Below are 21,723 nucleotides of genomic sequence, written 5' to 3'. Positions count from 1 at the left end.
TTATGGATATTTTAATCGATCTGAGAAACATCCCTCAACAAAAGATTGGTTGATTATGAAAGAGAGTGGATATGCAATACTGTGGCAGACTATTTTTGTTATTTCAGTGGGGACCTCATCCCACCCTGCAGATTTTGAATTTTTAGGGACATTATGATTTTGATGACATCTGAGATGGAAACATGAGAAAGCTTAAAACATGGGCAATTGCTGTCTGTCATATTGGGCTTTGTTTTTGTTGGTGAACAGTCACCAAATTTGTTACAGTTTATGAAAAAGTAATTGAATGATTCACAAATGGCACTGGGTTCTGTAACAGCTCTACCATTTATCACTATTTTAGAAGGGCATTTTCTCTCTGCCTCACTGCCAACTTCACTTCTTATAACAGACCAAACAGCTTTCAATTTGTTTTTTGTCTTTGAAATGAAGTTATTATTCGCAGTATGTTTTGCTAGTTTTACTATTTTGTCGAATGTTCTTTTGTATGCGCTTACATACTTACGAAATTGAGGGCTTCGATTTACTTTTGCCTCCATATGCAGTTTCCTCTTAGTAGCACTAGACACTCTAATTCCTTTTCTTACCCAGGATCTACTTTTTTGGGACCTGGTCCTCACTGTTACACTAGGGAAGCATTCATTGAATATACCCAAGAATTCAGTTAAAAAGTTATTGTAATTGTCACTTGTGGAAGGGTGTTTGCTGACTGTCCACTTGGTTTGGCTTAGTTTTTTGCAAAATACTTCCACATTTTCTTGACTGAAATTTCTACATCTTTTTGTTGTACCGACTGAATTTTGCTTTGGTAGTGATAAAAATAGTGCTTTATGGTCTGATACTCCTAAATCTAGAAGAAACTTTTCTTTTACATAATAATTATAACTACTTACAATATTGTCAATACATGTTGCAGAGGTTGCTGTAATTCTTGTATACTGATCAAAATTGAGATTTAGCCCATTTGTGGCTACCAGGTTCTTTAAGTGTGAAGAAAATTTGTCATCAGTCCTTATGTTCATTAGAGAGGTAAGTTGAATCCATACTGGACTGTTGTTCAAGACCTAATATTTTGCCTTTAACTTCCAGTAGAGCTCAACTAGTTAAAATACCAAATACAGTATGAAGGATACTCCCTCCAAATTCAAACCAGGCACGTTTACACCTAATTAAAGTTTTGTGTGGCAAAAGCCTTAAAAAACAGTAAATCTCTTGTTCATAATTAGCAGATGTAGACTCTACCTGCACTTTGGCTGTGATCTAGTTATTATACCAAGATGTACCCGTTTCCAAAATTGTATCATTACCCTTATCAGAACGAATTAGATCAATTTGCTTCTTTACAGAATTGAACTGTTGCTGGATTTTACTCAGATTGTACTTGAGTACAAGTTTTGCATTACTTGTTGAAACTACCATGTCTGACCATTGTTCAAACAAAACACCTGTACTCTGTGGTACTATTACTACAGTGTTGGTAGAATACACAATCATAGCAAACATTAGAATAAAAATAAACATGGTTAATCAGTTATAAATACTGGAGTTAACAAGGAACATAAAATAAATGAGTTACTTGTGGTAACCTGTGGAATAAAAGGTTTAGTTTCACTTGTGCACTCGTGTAATAGCTTCAATACTAAATTTTCACAACACATTCACATGAGCACATGACTGAAATAAACACACGCATTGCACTCTCACACAATACACACATTTACACAGATTGTAGGGGTGTCTGGAACAGTATCTCTCAGAACGTGGCGATGCCTCGGCCTCGAAGTCTGGACTGTGACCTTGCAATTCTCACTTCCTGGATTTGAGAACAGCGGGTCTGCCTCTTGGTCAGTCCTCGTTGTCTTGTGATGCTACAGGAAATCTATGCAGAAATGGCTTTACACGATTGACATGAACAACAGTCGAATGAAAGGGCAATTGGAGCTTAAGAGTGAGTGGCGACAACACCTCCAAGATTGGATATGGTCCTTTCCAAAACTTCTCAAACTTTTTGACTTGACTCTTCTTTAACACCACGTTGCTCAGATACACAAGATCTCCAACTCGATACTGTGGCACTGCTGCTTGGCGGTCATGTTGTCTTGCTTGCTGAAGAAAGGATTGATGATTTCACTGTTTCACTCCCCTCCATGATTCCTTTAGTTTGTGTTCTAGATCCCTTACGTGTTCATTGTTGATTCTGGCAGTTAATCATGCAAAGTCCAAGGGTGAATGCATTCTTCTTCTGTAGACAATCTCATATGGACTTAGGCCAGTTGAGCTGTGAATCTTGGCATTGTAAAAACTTATCAAGTATGGTAAACAGACATCCCAATTGTTGTGTTTGCTGCCCACATAATGGCTAACCAGTTTAATAATTGTTCTGTGGGCTCGCTCAACTCTTCCATTTCAGTCAGGGTGTGCTGGTGTAGTTCTTAACTAAGTTATTTGCATGAGATTATGAGTCTGTTTAAGTAATTCATTCATAAAATCTGTTCCTTGATCACTAATTATACTTAATGGTGATCCAAACATAAGAATCCATTCTTTTACAAAAACTTTAGCTGTAGTCTCAGCACTTTGATCAGGTGTTGGTATCATGAGAAGATATCTAAAGAAATGATCTAACATTGTTTGCTGCTTTTTTATCGCAATGTCCTGATGATAAAGAATCGTGTTGTTCTCTCATGATTCGTTCTTTCATGCTTTCTGGAATAACTAGGTGGTTACCTTTACTAGTGATTTTGTACAATAATCCATCGATTTTGAAAAAATGTTGATCTTTTTCCATGATCTACATTATGGATCTTCTTCTTGAGCTGCCCTTAACTCTTCTTCTTGACTTATTGTAACACAAACATTGACTTTTCGACTCATTGCATCAGCATTCACATGTTGTTTACCAGGTCAGTGAATAACCTTAAATTGGTACTCACTCAGTCTTAATGCCCATCTTGTTGTCCTGGAACTTGGATCCTTTAAGCTCAATAACCATTTAAGTGCGGCATGGTCAGTAATAACTGTAAATTCTCTTCCTGTTAAGAAACATCTGTTATGTGTTATACCAAAAACCAAAGCACAAAGCTTCTTCTCAGTAGTAGTATAATTACATTCTGCTTTGTTTAATTGTCTGGAAGCAAATGAGATTGGATGTTCCTGACCATCAGCTTCTTGAGACAAGATTGCACCTATGGCAAAATTGGATGCATCTGTTGAAAGAATAAAAGGTTTACTGAAATCTGGATAGGCTAACACTGAGGCTGTGGTTAGAGCAGTTTTAAGTTCTTAAATGGTCTTTTTGCATTCTGTTGACCAACTAAATGTGGCTCCTTTCTTCAGTAGCTGTGTCATTGGACATGCTATATTCGCATAACCAGCTATAAATTGTCTGTAGAAATTTGTCACTCCCAAGAATGATTGTAGTTCTTTCAAATTCTGTGGTTCAGAAAAATTCTTTAAATCTTCAATTAATTTTTGATCAGGTCAAACACCTTCATTGGTTACAACATGACCAAGGTAGTTAACCTTACTTTGTGCAAAATGACATTTATCTATTGATAAGGACAGGTTTGAACTTCTTATAAGCTCAAAAACAGCTTGTAGTCTCTCAGTATGCTGCTTCATGTTTTCACCAAAAATTATTACATCATCGAGGTAAACAAGTGCTTGTGTTGGGATGAACCCTCGTAAAACTGAATCCATCAGGCATTGAAATGTAGCTCTAGCATTACGAAGTCCAAATGGCATACGAAGATACTTGTATACTTCTGTTGCAGTTACAAATGAAGTTTTCGATTGATCATCTGGATGCACTGTTAACTGGTGATAACCACTTGTTAAAACACATACTGAAAAAATTGAACGTGTGCCCAAGTAATCCAAGGCTTGCATTAAATTTGGTAAGGGTAAATGTTGGGTCACAGCATTCAAAGATCGGTAATCAACACAAAAACGGAACTGTGGTTCTCCAGAAATTGATTTCTTCTTTACAATTACAACAGGCAAACACCATGGTGTGTCTGAAGAATCTCTTGGTTTTATTATTCCAGCTTCTAATTGTTCTTTAATCATGTCTTCTACCAGCTCTATTTGACTAAATGGTATTCAGTAAGGTTCTGTGTGATTGGTGCTGCATTCCCTGTATGAATACGATGCTGAACTAAAGGAGTGACAGGTACATTTGCACATTCTCAGAATAAATATGCATACTCCAGCAAAACAGGTGCTAAAATCTTCTGTTCATCAGCTGTCAAATGTTCTATCTTCTTCCAAATCTTGCACTTCAGTTCATAATTAACTTTGTCTCCTCGTTGCAATTTTGCGGTACTGATACAAAAATCTGTGTTTATAACTGGAGCATTTGTTACCTCATCTGGAATCTGTATTACATCACTTTTACTTACGCTCAACACTTCAGCAACTTTCATTCCTTGTGCAAAACAACATCCTCATTACTCATATTCATTATTATAACTGGAACTTTTGCGACATTCTGTCTCACCATTGTAGCAACACCTACAATTCTAGCAACATAACAATGCATTGTATCCAGTAACTCACTTTTCTCGGCTCGCTCAATTAATAACAAAGTTCCTTTCTTGCGTCAGTGTGATGTAACTTCAACGTAGATTGTCTTTCCTGCTCCCTCGGGAATTCGCTGAGGCTGATCAATTTGAACATCAACTCGGACAGCTTGAACTGATGCATCATATGCGCGGAACATTCCCACGATATCAGTATTGCTGCTCCTTTGAGTGCAATCTGAAGAATGATTTCCTATGTTGTAGTTGCTATGGTCTAGTCTGATCTTTCTTTTTGTGACAAATACCTCTGTCTCATTAGCGGACAAGAAATCAAACCCAAGTACACCAACGTAATGCGTTTCATTATTTGAAACTTCTTGCACCCTTGCTGTGTATTTACCTTTATTTTTATTTTCACCGTCATCTTGGCCTTGGCCAAGAATTAATTCTACATCAACTTCTCCATAGTTACGTAGTTTTCCTCCATTTAACCCTCGCACTTTTAATATCAGTGGTTTCAATTTAGCCCTTTTATCTATGCAACAAAACATTAATGAGGTCTTTGCTCCTGTGTCAATAAGTAGTTTGATGTTTCTCCCACGATATACAGCATCTATCACAAAGTCATTTTTGGTCTGATTTTCGCTAGAACTAACATGAATCACTGTCTTTGGCAGGGGGTGGACAGAGTGGTAGCCTGTACGTCCCTGTACTCTTTTAAAGATCTGGCAGATTGTCTGTTGTTCGCATTACCTTTCTTCTTGTTGCAACAATCTCTCAAAACATGACACTGCATCCCACAATGATAGCAGATTCGATTCTCTTTACAATCCTTATGCTTGTGACCCAACTTATTGCATCTGTAGCATTGTACTGTTGTGTTTAAAACTCTGCGTTCTTGTTTCTGCATCTCATTCAGTCGTCTTAGTGCTTCAATGAAACCAACAGCTGATTCTACTGCTTCCTGAAACGTTTTACATCATGCCAATCTAACAGCTTTGCTTACTTCCTCTCTGTACAACCCATGAATAAATGTGTTCAAGGCTCTCTGGTCGGCTTCGAACAACTAAATGTGATTTTCATTTTCATCTTCTACTAACTAGTACATTTGAGCATTGATGTTTCGAATTCTGTCAGCAAACTGCTTGATAGATTTGTCACGTCACATTTGCAAACTGTAAAGCTGCTCTCTGTAAAATCTGATCACGTTTTTACATTTAAATCTCTGAACAACAACTGTTCTAAACTCATTTCACGCAAGTAGGCTCCACGCTAATGAAATCTTGTGCTGCTCCCTGAATTCTTAATTTGGCAACCACTAGCTTATCGGAATCTGTCCCTGATCCTAACAGGGCGCCACCCACAACTTAACGAAAAAACGCTTTCACATCATCTTCGGATTTCCCGCTAAACACTGGTACTGATGGCAATAATGAAAAATTCTTTATTTTAGTTGTACTGCATGAACTATCATTTGAAAATTCTTTCAGAATGTTATGATTGCTTCTTTCTTCTTTTAACTGCTGAATCTCTGCTTACAGTTCATTAATAACAGTTTGTAGATCGACAATGTTACTCTGACTGGATTGTGGCATTTTGTCTAATTTAACGCCAATGAATCACTCAAGTGTAAAACAAAAATTCATCACTGCCTTTCATATTCTAGCCAAACTGGAGTAGACCAACCTGAATTCCAGTGTTGGATGTCTCTGCATAGTCGGAAGATGTTTATGCTGCTGCTGCTCGAAGTTCACATTGTGCTGCACCTCTTCAGGACTGTAGGTTTTCCATAATGATCCCCATGCTGACACCACTTCTATAAGGAGGTTGTTTGCCTTGTTGCCCCCAGATGATAATTACATGAAATATGTGTCAGGATTTGTAAGCAGTGGGTCCTTGAGGTACAGAAATACACGAGCACCGAGAAGTAAGTTTAAACAGTTTATTAAAAAAAAAAAAGGCTGATTATAAAACATGCACGCTATGTGCACCCATCATCACTGTGTCTGACATCCTAACACCAGCTAATTATGGTCGTATTGAAAGGCTCCCTGGTGAGCTACGAAAAAAGACATATTCGCGCCTGAGGCCGTGCTACTTATATTGGCACGCTGCCGATGGCGGCCAGTCGCTTACTCTCCTGTGGCACACTGCAGCTGGACACACGTCTACTGATGAAGCAAATTGTCAGCATTCCAAGATAGGTCAATTGGCGAGTGTGTGTTACATACTGTACAGGTACATACAAACCCGTAGACCCTTACAAGAATAAGTTTCAGAACGTATACTGTGCACAGGTATTTGTTTTTGTATGTGCAGACATTAAATGGGAGGTGTGGAATACAAGAAAATGGCGAGAGGTGGCAACAAATAAATGGCTTCACCTGCAGTGGGAGGGGCCTTTTTCATTTTGGTGTTGCAGCTTGGCAGTGGCTTGACCATCAAAGAGCAGCCTCGCTCTCCAAGAATGAAAACAGAAGACTAGATGGTTTTCTGACTAATGAAATGTATTGTAATCTGGATTGTCATGTAGAGCCTTCTAGGTGTATGTCATATAAAATCTGTGTTCTACTCAAATTTATGAGTCCATTAATGATCTATACACTCACTCATGGAAACATAAGTTTGTAAAAGGAATGTAGAGGATGTGATTTTTCATGTTATGAGTAAAGGTTATCTTCTTTTGATCCATTAACAGCTGTGGAACGTGAAGAAGTAAGCCTTTCCTTGGCTACACGTGGTATTTCAGAGGCACTGATGAGCAGGACCTTTGCTTCAAGAGAGCCAGCTACTGCCACCAGATTAAAAGAAAAAGGTAAACACATCAGATGTTATGTAAGATGACAGATCAAATGAAGTATTCTGACTCAGTTTCGACTACAAGGAGCAATCCAGCAGCTACATAAAACCCTAAAACAACAAGAAAAACACTTCAGTTGCTTCCACAGCCCAGCTTCCTGCTCCCCCACTCCTCTTCAGTGCAGACCGCCTACCGTGCTATGGCTGACCATGCTGTCTCCCTCCTCCCCTTGTTCAATATCACCTGTGTTAAGATATGACATAGAAGCTAAGCCACAACCTCTCTACCACCACATTGTGCTCCTGCACAAAGATGATGTCACTCACAGTGAGCTATGGGTACCTCCTCCTCCCCCTTCAGTTCTCCGCAGTTGTGGGGGGTCTATCTATTGCCTTAGCAAACTTTTTGATCAGAGGGGCAAAGTTCTGATATGCCACTATCTTTGACTGGCAGTTCACTCTGATCAATAGCTCTGTGCATGTAGGCTCTCCTGTGTACTGCGGTATTGCCAGATAAAGTGTACATTATCTGCACTTGCTGCTTACATTATTCGCTACAAGTATTCCTGTGCATATCCTCTTTATGCGTGGAAGAGACATGGGGACATTGGAAGGTTTTAGGGTGATTATATGATGGTAATGCTCAGATTTTAAAACCAGATTTTAAAGTGTAAGGCATTTACAGGGCAGGTATGGGCTCCAACCATACATTATTTGTTATGTACCGTGTGTTAAACTTAAGAACTTGCAAGAAAGAATGAAATTAGGGAGACAGGACCTGAATAAGCTGAATGAACCAGAGATAATCGAGAGTTTGAGGGTGTAACATCTACTATACTATATAGAACCTTCATCTATTTTAGCAGACACATTTTAGCTTGAGTACCTTTGAGAGATGAAATTGTGAAGACAGCAGAGGTTCACATATGTGAAAAGACAAGGCCTAGTAGAAATCTATGGATAATATAGGACACATTGGATTTAACTGACAAAAAAAGCAAATATAAATATGGTGCAAATGAAGCACGTGAAGACATCTAAAGAATGAGTTTGGCATAAAGTGAAAAATGGCTAAGCAGGAATGGCTAGAGAATGAATGAAAGGCTATAAAAGCATGTATACATACAGGAAATATAGATACCACATACAGGAAGATTAAAGAGACATTTCAATTGAAAATATGCATCTGTATGAATTTTACAAGCTCAGATGGCAAGCCAGAACTAAGCAAAGGAGGAAAAGCTGAAATGTGGAAGGAATATAATTATAGAAAAGCTCTGAAAGGGAAAACAACTTGAAGACAATATACCTGAAAGGAAAGAAGAACTAAATAAAGATGAAATGGGAGGTGCGATACTGCAAGAGCAATTTGACAGAGCACTGAATGACTTAAGTGGAAACAAGGCCCCTAGAGTGATGACATCATCTTAAAATTATTGAGATCCTTTGGAAAGATAGCCAGTCACAGCAAAACTTCTCCACCTGATGTGCAAGATAAATGAAACAGGTGAAATAATCTCAGATTTGAAGAAGAATGTAAGAACTTCGATTCCAAAGAAAGCAGGTGCAGACAGATGTGACTTTAAAAACAAAACTATCAGTTTAATAAGTCATTGTTTCAAAATACTGACATAGAATGAGAAAACTGGTACATGCTGAGCTCAGGGAAGATCAGTTTAGATTCCTGAGAAATGTAGGAACACACAAGGCGCTACTAATCATACAGCTTATCTTACGTTCATCAAACAATGGAAAATCCAGGATGGAATGCAACAATATTACAAAAGGAAAGTTGCAACATGTATAACTGCAGTCCCTGGCTTCAGTTGTCGGAGACTGCAGTAGTCATGTGTGCGTAAGTTGCGTTTGCGTGCGTGCGTTTGCACGCGTGCGTGCGTGTGTGTGTGTATTTTTGAAGGAGGCCTTGTTGTGCGAAAGCTTATTTGTGACAGGCTTTTTGTTGTGTCTATCTGTGACTCAGCACCACCACTATATGGTGAGTAGAAACTTTCCTTTTCATAATATTGTTAAGTTTATAGCACATATAGACTTAGAGAAAGCTTTTGACATTGTTGACTGGATTACAGTTTTTGAAATTATGATGGTAACATGGATAAAATTCGGGGAGTGAAAAGATATATAGACTGTGCAGAAACCAGTCTGCAGTTATATGAATTGCAGGACATAAAAGAGAAACAACAGTTAAGAAGGGAATGAGACAGGGTTATAACCTATCCCTGATGTTACTGAATCCATACACTGAACAATCTGTGAAGGAAACCAAACAAAAATTTGTAAAGGAATTAAAATCGAGGGAGAAGAAATAAAAAATTTGAGGCTTGCTGCTAATACTGTTATTCTATTAAGACGGCGAGTTAGAAGAGCTGTTCAACAGAACTGACAGTAGCTTGAGAACAGGTTATAAGATGAATATCAACAGAAGTAAAACAAAGGTAAAGGAATGTAACTATATTAAATCATGTGACGCTGAGGGAACTAGACTAGGAAATGAGACACTAAAAGTAGATCAGTTTTGTTATTTGGGCAGCAAATTAACTGACAATGGTATAAGTAGAGATGATATAAAATGTAGACTGGCTGTAGCAAGGAAACCATTTTTGAAAAGACACACTTGTTAACATAAAATATAAATTTAAGTGGTAGGAAGTCTTTTCAGAATCTATTTGTCTCAAGTGTAGCCTTGTAAGGAAGTACAAGAAGAGGCTCAGACAAAAAGAGAACAGAAACATTTGAAATATAGTGCTATAGAAGAAAGCTAAAGATTAGATTGATAGATCATGTAACTAACAAGAAGGTACTGTACTGAATCATAGAGAAAAGAAATTTGTGACACAACATGACTAAAAGGAGCAACTGGTTGACAGGACACATTATGGGGCATCAAGGAATTGTCAGTTTGGTATTGGAAATAAGCATGCAGGGTAAAAATTGTAGGTGGAAACCAAGAGATGAGTACAGTAATTAGGTTCAGATGGACATAGGTTGCAGTAGTTATTCTGAGATGAAGAGGCTTGCACAGGATAGAGAAGGGGGCAAGGTGCATCAAACCAGTCTTCAGACTGAAGACCACAAAAATGGCAAAGACAACTATTAATATGGTACTCAAACACTGAGCTTAGCTTTGGAATGCATAAGATGAAAGGAAATGTCAAAACACCAAAATTTTACGCTGGACCAACATTTCACCTGAAGTATACACACAAAGGATCAAGTAAGACAAACTAACAGTAAAGATGAATGTGACCATCCTACGGTAGACACATTAGAATACAGCTAGGATTTGTGAATATGTCAACAGATTTGACTGAGTGTCTGATTGTAATAGATGATGAGTCATTTATTCTCAAACACACTTATTAAATTCATTTCCATTGACATTCTTCAACTCACAATTGTTTACATAATTATGATATGCTAGGAATGGAATGCAGAGATTTTAAATGAAACTTCCAATTTGAGAATCGAACCAATGGTGTAATGTCTGCTACACTACAGAGAATCTTTATCCATTTTAGTAGACATATTTTACAAAATGCATAGCATAGCATTATGAAGTAAATGAAGTGACAGGACAGTTTTAGGATATATTATGAATGACTCACAAGTCTAATTTTATTTTTACCACAGGTTAGCTTAACCCAATGAAGTATGTGGAATTTAATTGAAGTTGACAAACACTAGTAATTAAGTTAATTATTGTTTTATTCTCTGTTTAATATTAGCATGTTGCACATTTTAGCATCACAGTATTAAAAATTATCATAATTGTGAGTGCCTCCCTTGGCCTATTTAGCTGTGTTTTGACGAGTTGCTATGAAGCACATTCATATCATTTGATGGTGACTTGCTAAGAAGTTGAAACCAGTAATGATACCATATGTGTGACCTGAGACTGAAATAAAATAATAAAAGTAATTTAAAAAGCAATCATTTATGTCTCAATCACCAACTTTCCCAAGGACAGTATGCCTAATCTGTTGAAATTAATCCTGACCTGTAGATGTAATGACATCAATCCTTGAGTCTTTCTTTTTGATTTATGATAATGAAGATTTTTCTGTGCCTGTGCATCTTTTCTATGTGTGTTTTCAAACCACTTTGCTTTTTTTCCGTACTTGAGAATTGTATGTTATTTGCAACAACCTTACAACTTTTTTTGAGCACTAATACTCTTGTCATACTATTTTTTGAATTATCTGTGCTTGTTATTTACTTCATTTGCCATCAGTTTGGGCCTTTAAGTATACCTTGCCACTGAATCACATAATTGTCTAATGTGGTAAATATGACATTGTCACAGTCATTTTATAGTTTCATATTTATTACATTAGAGGGTGTGAAAGGATATGCTTGCTTATTTGTGCCCAAGTGCCTGAAGCTGAGACTATATAAGACTTTGAAATCAACAGCAAATAAACTAAACAATGAACAGAGTTGAGTGTAAAATTAGAATGAAAACAGCTTGTGTGCTCTAAAACAAAATAATTGACAGCTGAAATCTTCATTACCATGGTAGCAACAAGATAATATCAGTTTCTTAAATCTCATGGAAATGGGAATGCATGCACCAAGTAAACAAATACTTCTGAGTAACGCATGAGGAGCTACAGGAGCAGTGTGGCAGAGGAAGTGTACCATCAAAACACAGTTCACGTATCAGGGAGCACATACAGAAATGTTATGACTTCTGTTTCAAGTCTTCTGCTTCAACAACAACATAAGCAACCTGAAACATCCTGTTAAACTGAGCATTTATTGTCTCACTTTTTCCATCCATTCAAACAGTTCTTCTCAGCCTTTGTATCAAAAGATACCTGCCCTTTCTCTCCCATGAAGAAGATAGTTTTCATTTCCTGGGGTGCTGTACTGGCAGCAGTCAAATGCCTGTATTATGCAGATTGACTGTCTGGGAGCTATTGATATAGTCTGAACAGACTGAAATCCATTTAGCTTGCATTCAAAGGGCTAGTTCTGAAGCTCAACTGTTCACCAACCACTTTCCAATGATGTTTCTGGATGTACAGTACATAGACTGATGTTATACATCGATTTTTAATTTCTCTTTTCCATTTACTGCAATTTTCCCTCATTATTGCCTTTATTCTATGGGGAGCTCAGCGGCCCCCATTCCTTGAAGACCACAAGGCATTGCGCTAATTGTCTCTGCCTAGTTATGTCCTTGAACAAAAGTCAATTTATTAATAAGCTTCATATGACAGACGAAACAAAACTTTTGCCCAAGTGAACCATATTTGCTGAATTTTTGTAACACATTTGAGAGTCAGACTCAGAATAAGTGTTTTATTAATTTGTATTTTTTTGTGTTTCAAATGTGCTGATCCTTCTTTGTAGCATGATCTTTCGTGAGATTCAAATTTTGTTAGTAAACTCACTTGAGGGTGAAGATAAATTTATTTATGTATTCTCCACAGACAAACATAAGAATTTGTTTTTGAGTGTGAACATATTTTACACTTCCTCTCATAAATTTATGGAGACAATTACAAACAATACAGATAAAAAATTACATAGCTTGATTACTGATACTATATATTATATATAAAAGTGGAAGTATTAGATCCCCTGAAAGGAATTCTTTAATGCTGTGAAAAGAATTATTGGTGAGAAACTCTTTCAAGGCCATTTTGAAGCCCCTTCCACTTGAGTTCTTTTTTTTAATTTTTTGGACATTTGTTATAAAATTTGATACCCATGTAATAGTGCCTGTTGTAGGCAATTTTTGTATTACTTCTTTCCAGATGATAATCACAGTCCTTCCTAATACTGCAAAGGAGCACATCTCTATTTATTCTAGTGTACTGCTTGTATTTTAAAATTAGTTGAACAGTTTTGTAAACATATATTGATGGCAGTGTTAGTAGATTATTAAATTTGAAAATCCCTTTGCAAGACTCATGACTAAGCTTACACATGATCCTTACCACCTTTCTGAGGGATGAATACCCTATTTACATGATTGGCAACAGCAAACCCTTCATACTTCAATTCCATATGTGAGGTATGGATACACTAAAGCATAGCAGATGAAACTCATTTGCTCACAATTAAGAACTTAGCATTTTCCTCATTGCATAAGTTGACTTTCTTAATTTTTGGCATTACAAATCGACATGAGGCTCCCAAGAGAGGTACCAGTCTAACATTATGCCAAGAAAAGCCATTTTATCATCCAATTTTATTTCTGTGCCATCATCAGACACAACACTACATTGTACTTCATTGTAGGGTCATCACTGAATGTTAAGACAGAAAGAACCAATAACAGTTCTTTTTGTGCAGTAGAAAAGTCTCTGACATTTTTAAGTCTTATATTGCAACTGTAGGTGAGTGCAGATACTAAAAATGTTTATATTTTATGTATATTGATTTCCAAATATCTTAGCCAATGATTAGAAAATAAAATAGTGTGAATACTGTCTAAAATGGTAAAGAATCCTACAAAATTTACTAGCTATATTTAACACAGGGAACTTTTCAATTGCTTATTTAGGGGTATGATTATGCACTGACTGCTGGCTGCAGAGAGCACTCCAGCCAGACAAAGCTACCCATTCATGGGCTGACTGTGCATGCTGCCAACAAAAAATTTTGACATGGATCTTGAGATGAAAGCAGGACTGGCAAACCACAGGAAGTTGGGTAAGACAAGACAGAGACAGAAGGAAAAGACTGTCCACAAAGAAAAAATTACAGAAAGGATAGCATTCCTGACAACAGGCAGAGGCACTGAAAGAAACACCATTTCTTTCATTTATACACTTGCACAGGCATAGTCTGTAGATACGCATTCATAAAAGTAGTGTTTAGTGAAATATTGTTTTAAATTATTATTGCTGCAAGCTACGTTAAAGTGATGTTCCAATCAGAATCCCAATCACAAAAAGGCTACTTCAGCACCTCTTCTTTCTGCAACCATCAGATTTTCAAGGGAATAGTAAGGAAAATACCTTGCAAAAATAAAATCTGATTTGAAATTTTTATTAGTTGATTTCCTTTTTCTTGTGTTTCATAGTTCCAAAATTTGGAAAATTACACAATTGCCCTCTAGTTTAAATTTTCATTCAAGGCTTACTGAATGTGTGCATACATTTCCCACTATTGTCCAACAAATTGTGTATTCTTTGAATAGGATGTTCAGAAATTATGATGTACATAGGACACTTTACTGGCTACTAGAAGAAAAAAATGAAGTAACAGAAATGTGATATTTTGTAGAGAAAAGGTGCTGTTTCAAATGATGGTTAAAGCAAGTATGGATCAGGTATGCCTTTTGCAATACAAGGATTTGAAAGACATTTTTTGAATAGTTTGTTTTTTCAGTCCCAAATACCTCAAATACTATGGACCAAAAAGTCAGAATACTTGCAAATTTTATAAATAAGAAACTGAACAGTAAGATAACAGAAGAAGAGCTTTCTAAACCAGTTACACAATCCAGTCATATTAATGTGACTACTGTCTACTTTTGACATCAATGTGCAACAACCCTCATATATGGCTGGTGGCAGCACTAGCAGTGGAGGGTATATAAAGTGTGTTGGGGGATGTGAAAAACAGTGCAGTGTAGTTTGTAATGCAGAAATAGAGTGATTTAGCTGTTGTCCAAACAAGCATTTCTGAAATGCTCAAGTCTGTAAATTATTTACTTTCTGCCAGGGTTAAATCATACCATGCTAGGTAAAATGGTGCTATCCAAAAATGGTGGTGAAACAACTGTGATGCACTGTGGGCCATAGATAATGGGTGGTTGAGGGCTGTGGAGATGTGTAAAAGTGAATAGATGTGCAACTGACCATGCAGGTGAATGAAGGGGCTACCAACAGCTTCTCTTCAATGGCCATTCAGTGAATCATCTTTTTTGTTCCATCAGACAGATGGCTGTTGGCGTATATGGTGTTGAAGGTCTGAAAGTTAGCACCCTGCAACAATTGTTGGAAGCATCCAGGCTGGAGTCCATTTCTGGGTGATCCATCATTCTGGCAGGCACAGTGGATCAACAAAAATATGCTTCTATCCTTGGGGAGTATGTCCATCCCTACACGCAGTTTATTTTTCCTCAGCATGATGGCACCTACCTGCATGACAATGCAATATGTCACACAGCCCACAGTGTATGTGTGTGATTCAAAGACCACCAACCATACCCCATTGGCTACCAAACATGCCGTGGATCCTCATCTGAGAAACCTAGCACAGCTGGCCACGACACTGCAATCCGCAAGGCTCCACATCCATATCGGTACCAGAACCTCACTAACTCTTCCTGCATGTCTGACAGTGGCCTACACTGCAAAAGGTGGTTATTTGGGCTTTTGAAAACTGGTCATATTAATGTGACACTATAATATATGTGACTATATCTACCTATTTCAACTTTTGTAGCAACAAAATTCATCAATGGTTATGCGTAGGGTTTAGAGCAAAAATGGTGAATAAGATGATGTAAAACTTATGAAATGTGGACAACACAAACTGTTCAACTGCTTCACCAAGTTACAATTTTACTAGAATTGCTATCTGAAATACAGCACTTCAAACACTGCCAAAAATTTTGAAATGTCGGCACAACATTTTGTTATCCTCCACTTAAGAGACACCTACTCACCTACTCACAAAATTTGTGGGCTAGAAATTTAGTCACTCAGGAAAGCCACATAAAAAAGTTGAATACAATCTGGAATGGTTGAGTGGAGATATCTAGACCACTTGGTATGAAATCAACCTATTGGACTTTTAATTGAGACGTATTTTCTCTTGAGATCATAACAGTTGTTTTAAAATATCTACTAACCAACCAATGACAGATGTGGAAGCTTCTCCTTCACTCATCCACTACAGCTTGTCTCTTGGTTTTGAGAAACCTCTAAAGACTGTATTGATGGATGGTCATGAATGAATCTGCGATATATGTTCATCTACAACTGCAGACTCCTCTTTTTCTGAGGTGGATAGATTTCTTGCACATTAAAATACTGTCCAAGGAATTGCCCTTCTTTTGCTCTAAATAAACATTTTGATGGCTTCGTCACCGGTTTGTGGTTGTCGAATGTGGTAAATGTTTGTTGCAGATGAAAGAGTTGTCATCAGCATACGCAAAGCGTTAAGTTAAGGTCTCAAACTGAGTCAGCTGGAATTTGAGAGAGAGCATTGAATAGCATGATGATAGATAAGACTTGCTTTCCGTGTATGTTCACTGAAAATTCTTAAATATGCAACACTGGCTAGCAGGTGGTATCTTCAGGCATTAAGTTGTCAGAGGCAATGCTCAACTGCTTTTCAAACCACAGCAGATTCTTTGTGTCAGTATGAAGGAGACTTGTTATTTTGCAACTTTGACTCTACCAGTATAACCATGCAAGGAGCAGTATCATAACTATGTGGCACTTGGGTTCATTGAACTGAAGTAAGTGTTGATTAACAGTAGAACCACCAGAGTGGTCAAAATGATGGCAACACGTTTTCAAAGCGTTATTTTGACCGCAGTTTTTGTCATATTGCAATGATCTTCAGTGACTTTTCCAGGTTGAATGTCAGAATCACCCATACCAAATACATTTTTTTTTGAAAAATGGTTAGCACATTTTTAACATTGACTGATGTATTTCTTATTGTAATAAAAGTCTTACGACATGTCCTCCTTTCTCTGGTTGAGATTAAATCTGTTAACAATCAGTCTCAAAACATCAATAATATGCACAATAATGAAATTATTTTAATTTACTTATGACCATTTTTTGTTTCTGCGTCTCCAGTCATATCGTCATTTGTTAGCTCATAGTAATCATGGCTCGCAGATCTCCATCGCTTACCAATGCAGAATTGTTCACTCTTTTACATGATATTGCAGATGATAAGTCTGAAGCAAAATGTGACCTAGATGCAGAAGACCCAAGAGAAGATGGGGGCTAAGATTACTGTCAACCAAACAATCACTCTGGAAACAGTGATTCACATTATGCTGAAAATGTAGTTGTTCAGCCAGGTTAGTAATAATTATGAGATGCATTATTTACGTGTCAAAATTCAACTTTCATATAAAATTCAGGATTTAGATGCAGTTACTCTGAGTGGACATTTCTAATTTGAAGTTTTCTATTGTTCTATTCCAGCAGCAGAAAATGTATCACATAAAAGAAGATCAGAAGGGGCAGATCAACACATGCCTCCCAGGACTACATAATATGTTGCTGGGCATTGATGGCATCACGGAGAGGACTGTAGCAGAGTTTGGAAAGACCAGATAAGGCAGATTGGCGAGTCATAACAAAGTGAGAGTAAATCCAGGACCTACACCATATTCAAAGTGGTATGTTTCTGACACTGGTGTAGTGAGTGCATCATCTGTTTACTGATGAATCAATACTGAAAGACATAAAATACTGAACAGAAACAGAGGCAAAACATGTTCTAGGAAATGAAATGTGAAGTGTAAGTTTGGAGAAACTGGACGATTTCATTGCTTTATTGTATGCTCGTGGTCTCCTTGGAGCCAATAGTACTTAACTTGAAGAACTGTGGTCTAAAAAGTGGAGCCCCACCTATCTTCAGTAATACAATGGGCAGAAAATGTTTTTGAGAAATTCCAAGATTTTTGTGCTCCGACATTAGAAACACAAGATCAGAACATTTGAAGACAGGTAAATTCATTTCAGTATCAAAGGTTTGGAACACAAATTCATTGAAAATTGCCATCTTACCTACATTCCAGGTGAAAATCTGACTGCTGATGAACAGCTTTTTCCAAGCAAAACAAGACGTCCACTCTTACAGTATATGTCAAACAAACCAGAAAAATTTGGTATAAAATTTTGGCTTCTTGTCAACGTTGACTCAAAGTTTCTGTGCAGTGGGTTCAATTTTTTTTTACAACAGTGAAACTGGGTGAGAAGTTGAGAATAAAAGGTACTAGCATTGCTGGAACAATTAGACGATCAAGAAGAGAAATCCCTAATGCTGTGAAGGCTAATCCTTATGTCTCAGATCTCTTCAAACATTATGCCGGGATGGTTCCTCTGAAAGGGCACGGCCGACTTCCTTCCCAATCCTTCCCTAATCTGATGAGACCGATGACCACGCTGTCTGGTCTCCTTCCCCAAACCAACCAACCAACCAATCTTCAAACATTCCAGTGGCACTCTCACTGTATATAAAGGCAAACAAAACCAGAATGTGCTCCTGTATAGCACTTTGCATTCAGAAATTGAACTTCAAACAGGTCCGAAAAAAACTCCAGAAACAATGGATTTCTACAACAATACAAAATATGGTGTTGATGTGGTGGATCAAATGGCAAGAAAATACGCTGTTTGAGCTGGTAGTCATAGATTGCCAGTTCATGTATTTTATAATATTCTTGACTTGGCAACTATCAATTCATAGATCGTTTTCAAGAAAGTAATAGAGTTTAAGATCACTCATTGAAATTATATCCTGAAGCTAGCAGAGGAGCTTCGTATGGGGTATATTGACTTTAAAAGTAACTTGGTGAGAACAGACACTGAATCTAGAAACTCTGTGGAAGTAAATAAAATGATTAGACAATGTCAAATAAAGAAGTGTAGGAACAAGACAAGTTATATCTGCAAAAAGTGCAAACCCCGAGTGTGTGGTTCTTGTTCAAAGGATGTAACTACGGACGTGGTATGTAGTTCCGGCTACTAAAGATATGCAATTCACATCAGCGAGTGCAAATAAACCGAAGAAAAAGTCAGGTAGTGATTTGCATATATGTTGTGGTATGTGGACTTGACAAACAGATTTCATGACTACAAGTGCACTACATAAAATATTACAGTAATTAATTTTATAGTAATGAGTACACAATGAATATGTCAGCTTCTTTACTACAAAAATTTGAAATAAAAACTGTGTTTGTTAATTACATAAAACATTTCTAAAACCCCAAAACCTCATTCTTGCTTGTAATAAATGGAAAAAAATATTAAATTTGAGAAAAATTATATAATTCATCTTATTTTAGAATTTTATAAACCTACAATACACATTTGAAATGATTATAATGAGAACAAAAATAATAATTTTCGTATAGTGGTCAAAATGAATGCATTGGCAGTTTTAGGTATACCAGAAATAATAATTTTCATTTAGAGGTCAAAATAAACACATTGGTGGTTTTAGGTATACAATACGTTCCAGCAGTTCGTGTTAAGTAACCTTCAGGAACTACTGAAGTATCTAATTACACAATGAATCAGCAGTAACCATTCCTGAGGCAGCACTGTCGGCAGGGTGCAAATGCTCATGACTAACTAACTGAGTCTATACTCAGTTAAGTGAAAGCCATGCAGATTAGGTAGGGTCCCATATTTCCTAATTAAACACTCAAATTGTTGATACAGTGACTATATAAGTCAAGAAATCAAATTTCGATATTTAAATAGTAACTAAGTAGCCAAGTCACTACAGTTACAGATGAACTGAGAGATCAAGCTGCAAATATATTTTTAAAATCTGGCAAATTAGACAACAGAGTAACCAACACAAAGGGCAGGTTTTAAATTGTTGGTTAAGGAGTAACTGATAAGGTCAAATTTCACATGGGGAATATAATTTGCATAATAAAGTTTAATCTACTAGCAGTGGTCGCAAGGTAAAATCTGCAATTTACTGAAAAGGTTATTGGACATGAAAAGATGATTAATGAAAAAGATAATAAATAGTGGTAGCAAGGTAAAATTTGCAATTACTGAAAAGGTTATTCGACATGAAAAGATGATTAATGAAAAAGACGATAAATATAAGAACAGTGCATCAATGTGGAGTGTAATTTACTTAATGTTCAAAAGAAATTACATGGTTTGACTGAAAGTGTTGCTACAATTTTTTTTTATTCTGCTGATTCTAATGTATTGTCAAACATGCCAGTGGAAAGTTTCCCTGAAGATGATAGTTTGCACATTGTCAATTTGATACAATGCTGAAAAGATAATTTCACCACCGATAATTTAATTATTTTCAATTTTTTTAAATTATTAAATTATTATTTTTATTATTAGTATTAAAGAATTTAAATGCAAATTTTGGATAAATGTTGGGAAAGGGCTAGTTAGTGATTATTTGGAACAAAATTAGAAATTTTATCATGATTGGAGGAAGAAAAATTGTAATTAAATTAATGGAGCATGAGCAGAGTGACAAAAACATGTGATATTCTTGATAAGGAGGAAAATAAACAAGAATGGAAAAGTGGATTATATTGTTGGGTTAAAAGATATCTTGTTGGAGGAGGAAGAGGCTGAATCTATAATTTTCGTTAAGCTGTATGTGACAATGAAATTATAAATGAAGTTCCTTCATCCATCATATGTGCAAAGTTAAATGGTGATCACAGCACAGTCAAGGAAAGTAATCAAAACAACTCTGTTAGTGAATTGTCTAAACAGTCTTTAATTATGGGTCCTGAGGTCAGTATTAAAGAATTTACATGCAAATTTTGGATACATGTTGGGAAAGGGCTAGTTAGTGATTATTTGGAACTAAATTAGAAATTTTATCCTGATTGGAGGAAGATAAATTGTAATTAAATTAATGAATTATGTAAGAGAAAGGCAGGGATGAATCGAGATTTGCTTGCGTAAACCTCAGAAGCACATACACTCTTTGCATGTCATGTGCTTGGTGAGCACAGGACACCTTGTCATGTAGCACTGCTATAATTTTCTGTCTCTCTGCTGGGTTATCCTTAAACTATCCTATCAGTCTGTCAAACATTACCTACTATTGTATATTGCTATTCTTCTTTTGAAAGTTCAGATTAGTTTTACAGAGGATTATTAGCATGCAGTTAGGTTACTCATGTGTTCTTAAATAGAGATGACTTTTTTAAAATTAAATACTAACTGTACCTGGCCACATATTGCTGTGCTCAGTCTGATTAAATGGAAAAGAAAGAAAAGAGAAAGTACACATTTCTAGTAGGTATGGGAATTGGATATATGTCCTAATCTCCTTCTTTCTGCCCCCTCCCCCATCTGTCCATCTCCTCCTACTTACACCTTTCTCTGTCAATCACATTTCCCCCTCCACCATGTCCATCTTCTCCTATCCATTGCATATTCTATATGTCCATGTACACCCACTCCTCTGTCTATCTTCTCTTCCCCCCTCTCTCTGACCTTGAGTCTTGGTTACCCGATTCTGTAGTCCGAATGTATGATAAAATATCATTTAAAATTTGGAGTACTTGGTCAAGAACTTTGAGAGACTTGTTAACTATGTTTCACTATTACATATATTTATCTTTTTCCAAACATTTGGTAGAATAATGTGCAAAAATTTGAAGTAAATCTGTCAAGTACATTTTTGTAACAATGTGTCCCCCTTATATGTTGCATGTATGTTG

General features: G+C 36.7%; 1 long non-coding RNA gene across 1 annotated transcript; it reads left to right on the top strand.

Moving 5' to 3' along the window:
• The first annotated feature begins 7,144 nt into the window (after positions 1-7,144).
• Positions 7,145-19,239, top strand: LOC126262805 (uncharacterized). Its single transcript, XR_007546761.1, has 3 exons — positions 7,145-7,335; positions 17,209-17,343; positions 17,471-19,239. It is a non-coding gene; the product is annotated as an uncharacterized LOC126262805 (long non-coding RNA).
• The last annotated feature ends 2,484 nt before the right edge of the window (positions 19,240-21,723 follow it).

This window comes from Schistocerca nitens, chromosome 6 (assembly GCF_023898315.1).
Source record: "Schistocerca nitens isolate TAMUIC-IGC-003100 chromosome 6, iqSchNite1.1, whole genome shotgun sequence".
NCBI lineage: Eukaryota > Metazoa > Arthropoda > Insecta > Orthoptera > Acrididae > Schistocerca > Schistocerca nitens.
This window is presented reverse-complemented; position numbering and strand designations above follow the sequence as displayed.